This window comes from Carassius auratus, unplaced genomic scaffold (genome assembly GCF_003368295.1).
Source record: "Carassius auratus strain Wakin unplaced genomic scaffold, ASM336829v1 scaf_tig00039285, whole genome shotgun sequence".
Taxonomy (NCBI): Eukaryota; Metazoa; Chordata; class Actinopteri; order Cypriniformes; family Cyprinidae; genus Carassius; species Carassius auratus.
In genome coordinates this window covers 1-5,377 of record NW_020526498.1, presented here as the reverse complement: position 1 = coordinate 5,377, position 5,377 = coordinate 1, and the positions used below count along the sequence as shown (strand labels likewise).

The following is a 5,377-nucleotide window of genomic DNA, read 5'->3' as shown; positions in this document are numbered from 1 at the left end:
AATCTGACATAAGTGACAGTCTCTGAGCTAACAAGGCTTTCTCAACGGAGCATCTTCCTGTTGTACACACAGGAAATGGCTAAATGGGTTGAATACGCAGGGGTATGTATGTTTAATGAATGATTTGGAGACAGAGAGCACATGACTCTTGGGTGGGACCAGTATAATAAGGCCGACCGTGTTGAATCCTGTGACTCATATTCCATACCCCAAGACTAAACCACTTCCTGTTTGTCAGAGGAGTACGGACGGTATGTGAAAAAGCATCGCTATAATACTCAGCATATATAACATTCATTTCTCCTTACTCTATAAACATGCATGAAATCAGCCTCACTCCCAACCTACTATCAATCCTCACACACAAACACACACCACAGAGGTGGTGGCGAGTTTGACGTCAAGCGTTCGGCTCAAAGTGACTGCTCCTCCCCTGCGCAGTCACCACATCATCCTTTAGCAGTTTCTACATGTGCCATCGCTCCGTTGCTATGACAGCTATGATTTACCCAGAGCCCCCATCGAAAGCGCAGAGCACTGCACACGTGCCCCGAGCTGCCATGGCTACTCTACTTTCTTTCTACTCTGAGACATTCGTAACTCATATAAGCCTATGCATTCTCTAGAGCACGGGTTTTCAAACCTTTTGACGACACAGAATATTCATTCAGAAAGGCCTATTTGTACTATGAAAAATAAGGACATTTGATATATTTGCAAAATATAATTTGGAAATTGTTTACTCACCCTCAAAATAATAGCTATGTTTTGTGTTTAACAGAAGAAAGAAACTCTCACAAGTTTGTAAAAATTCCATATTCGCATAACGCATACTTTTTTGTCTTTTCTGTTAATAAATAAACCTCTGTTTCAAAATCTTGGTCTGGATGTGTTCCCCAATATCATGTCATTTTGAAATCTATATATTTTTCTCTGTGAAGAGGAGAAATCAGAAACATACTGATTCCAAAGCCACAATCAAGAAAACATTTTGGCACATTAAGAAACAGACTAAAGTAAAATCACTTAGCATTAACAATTCTTTAACACGCCACAATTGCTTCAGACGGTGTAAATGAATTGTTTTCAGTCACAAATGGATGCAAAGCCATGTGTGTTCACAGCTTCGCAGGAGCAGAGGGGGGAAGGGAGGATGTGTCATATGATAACATTAACACATCTTTTGGATAGAAAACCTTCCTATCTGCGCTCAACTGAAGCAATGATGGCAAAGCACTATGCAAATACAGGAGTCTCATGAACGAGCTTGTGTTAAATCATGCAAATATTTTACATTCGAGATCCGGAGGAATTGAAAAGCATGTTTTAAAATGCAAAACCATTCCTTCAAATCCACACATAAATATGGAAGCAATTTAAACAAGTATCTCCGTAACTTGTGGTAATTAGTTTTAGTTTTAACTTTAATTAAAGAAAAGGCAGAAATATCCTACTGTATTTTACTTCAGTTTAACTATAATGTAATACAAGTACCATTAGGGCTTTTCAGCTAAAATCATATTAAATGTTAAGTTTTTTGTTTGTTTAACAAATGCTTATTGCATTTTAAAGATGATATCTGAAATATGCAAACCCCAGGAGAAGAAGCGCAGCTCTTTCCTGTTAACCATGTTAACTCATTAACTAGGGGCTTTCTTAATCCCATGAGTCAACTAAGAACTCACCCTCATGTCTCCATCAAATCAGGCAGCATCAGACAAAACCCCCTGTAGGGAAACGATAATTAATCAGAGCAATAATTAACTCTTTATACATAGAAAGGCAAGAGTGAAAAAACAGTTGTCAGAAAATTAGGCCTATTTTAAATATATTATTTATTAAATAATAATAAAAATAAAAATGATGTGGATTGCCAGATGGCAGTTTGGTGACTACACTTTAAAGTTTCTACTAACACTTTATTTCATTATAAAACAATTGTAGGTTATATCAAGGTACTTTTAAGTCTTACAAATTCTTAGTTAGTGTAAAACCTACTAACAATCAGATGGTGCAATCGTAAGCACATGATGTGCATAAAATCCACTAAATAAACATTCTATCATACATTATTCATCCCAAAAAAATAAACAATATTCTCAGCTAACTTACTCACACAAAGCACCATGAGCATAACCACCCTAGTTAATTAAACAAAAAAATGAAAAAATAAACATAACTTACTGTAAAAAAAATAAATAATAATAATTGATTGATTGATTGGTTGATTGATTTACTGATAATAATTATAATAAGTATGAACTACAGTAGTGTTTTCAACAAAACGTAAACAGATGTGATGCTTAGTGCAGAGAATTATGGGAATTCCCTTTTTTTAATTTAATAAAATATTCTGCTGTGTGTGTTTGTGTGTTATATATATATATATATTGTTACAGTCACACAGCAACTAATTTTACTATGACGTTTAAATATTCCAGTAAAACTGTACACTATTTGAACGTCACCTTGCCGTAGGTGTATCAATATGTTGTTTACCGTTCTTTTAAGTAAACTGTCTCGCCATCTGAGAAGAAATATCTGATGGCTGGGTTCTGGTTTAGACGAGGAAGGCGGTCACCATCGATCGTCGCTGACTCTTATGAATGAAGAGCGCTTAATGAATGGAGCTCGTAGCAGACGTCATCTCCATTGTGACGTCGCGATCCTTTTATGGAGCGCGCGTCTGAAGCCCATTCATAAAACGGAAAGAGAAGTGCCCGTGGTAGTAAAGCTCTCTGGAGGGCAACACAACATTACACGTCGCACTGGCAACGCTGGATTTGACGTATTGTTGTTATTAAAGCACCGTTTGACCGTGACCAGTGCCCGTCGGAGGAAAATGGTCACAATGGACGAACTTTGTGAAATGGATTGCAGCGTTTTGAAGAGGTTGATGAAGAACGACAGTGCGAAATGTCTGCTTTTGGACTGCAGGTCGTTTTTAGCGTTCAGCGCCGGTCACCTCCGCGGTGCTGTAAATATTCGCTGTAACACGATAGTTCGGAGGCGAGCGAAAGGCTCCGTGAGTTTGGACCAGATTCTGTCCGGTGACGATGAAGCGAGATCCCGTCTGAAATCAGGGCTGTACTCCGCCGTGATCTTATACGATGAGCGGACCTCCGATACAAACACGATGAAAAACGACAGCACAATCACCCTGGTACATAACGCTTTGTGTAGGGATACGTTTAGGACAGAAATCTATCTGCTAAAAGGTAAACTCCTATCTACATTACACAAAAATCTATTGAGTTATTGTATTTCTGAACTGAAATAAAGCTGCCATGTTTTGAGAAAATATCTGTTTTCATTGTGGAGGGATCTAGTAGCGGGATAATGATGATGATGTAATGTAGATTGCCATTTTCTCTGCTGGAAAATCCAGTTTAAGAAAGCCTTGTAGCTGTTTTTTTTTTTTGGAGCACACTAGCTGGTCCATGCTGGTCATTCACTGCTTGACCAGTTAACATGTTCCAACTTGACCACCTTGAGCTAGTGTGAGCAATTAGAAACCAGCTCCCATGTTCTGAAGAAATCTGGATCAAACCATTTTAATCTGTTAGTTTATTGACACAAATCCAACTATTTAAAATGCTTCACGTTCCTTTTATAGGGGGTTGTGCATTTTATTATTTAGTAGGCCTTACCTTGTGTAAAATGTATTAAAAATGTCACAAATTAATGGCTTGTCTAAAAAGAGTGTGTAAAATGAAATGTATATGAAATGTGAAAAACTGTGTTCAGGTGGTCCTGCCTTTTAAGTGGAAATACTGAATGCATTCTCTGGGACCGCAATAAAATAATTCCATTGAAGTAAAGATTAGGGGAAGTTAAATGCAGTTTCCTCATCTTAGATGGTTTAAGGTGGACTATAGCTGATTCTAAAACAACAGCCCAGTGAACCAGCTTTCTTTAAGATGGAAACAGTTTGAGGAAAAGTGTTAAAAATATGTATTTTTTTCACTTTCTAGGAGGCTACGACAGATTTTCCACACAGTATCCCGATTACTGTTTGAAAACCAGAACTCTGGCAGTATCCAGCCCTCAGTCCAGCGTGGAGAGCAGCTGCACCTCTTGCGGAACTCCACAGCATGACCAGGTAACTACATTAGCGCCAGTGGATACTTTGAGGTCAGCTAATGGGCAACATTGTGTAACATTAAACATCCGGTTGACTGCTGTCATCCGCTGCTCTTTCCGGCTGATGTAGCAGTGCTTTAGAGTGCGTTCCTCTGTGATAGGGGTGTACTGTGTCAGACACTCCAGTGCGCTTTAGAGTTGATGTCCCACATTGATCGTTTCCTGTCTCTACAGCTTGCAAAGCAGGCCACTGATGACATAACAGTGGGCCAAATCGATACACATTCCCAGAATAAATAAACTGGACGTTATTAGCTTGACCTTTTTATAGCAAACAGAGGTGTAGTAAGTGGTCTGATGCTGTAATCTGCTGCAAATGCTTTTGATAATTTATTGAGAGGGGCCTGCGATGATTATCTGGACAAATGAATGAAATCGTTTATCTTTTTAAATTATAAATGCATTTATTATTATTATTTTGGTTACACTTTATTTTAAGGTGTCATTGTTACAGTGTAATTATACATTTAAGTACTGAGTAATATTAAATAACTACATGTTTTTACTATATGGTTAGGGTTAGAATTTTGTTTAGGGTTACTTGCATGTAATTATGCATAAGTATTGTTATTATAATAGTAAGTACATATAACATGTAACAAGGACACCTCAAAATAAAGTGTTACCAAAAATATTTTTAACATATATTTAATATCCATTATTAATCATTATTTTTTGTCACTTTTTTTATTACAGGGTGGCCCTGTGGAAATCCTCCTTTTTATTTCTTGGCAGTGCTCTCCATGCATCTAAAAAGGACATGCTAGATCGTATGGGCATTTCTGCTCTATTGAATGTATCTTCAAATTGTCCGAATCATTTTGAAGGGGATTACCAGTTATAAGTGTATCCCGGTGGAAGACAACCATAAGGAAGACATCAGCTCTTGGTTCATCGAAGCCATTGAATTTATAGGTATGTTCAACATTATATTATATTATACTAAATTATACTAAATACATATAGATTTTGTCAACTTTTGGATGGTTAGGGTAGGTGAAACCGTTGTAAATTGCTCTTGGTTGCTATGGCTCCTTTCAACTGCAAATAGCGTGCCATTCATCAGCAATTAAAATGTTGATCTGCATTGCAGAGCATTTACAGCAATTGCACCCTTCTTTTTAGTCTTGCATTCTTCTTGGTCACTTATGCAGGTAGCTTGAAGAATATGTTTGAATGCGTTTTGATGTGTAGAGTTCTTTGTATAAATACGATGATGAAAATTGAAGTCTGC

At 37.4% G+C, this 5,377-nt stretch overlaps 1 pseudogene; it reads left to right on the top strand.

Moving 5' to 3' along the window:
• The first annotated feature begins 2,704 nt into the window (after positions 1–2,704).
• LOC113083740 (dual specificity protein phosphatase 4-like) lies at positions 2,705–5,058 on the top strand (annotated as a pseudogene).
• Positions 5,059–5,377: the final 319 nt, after the last annotated feature.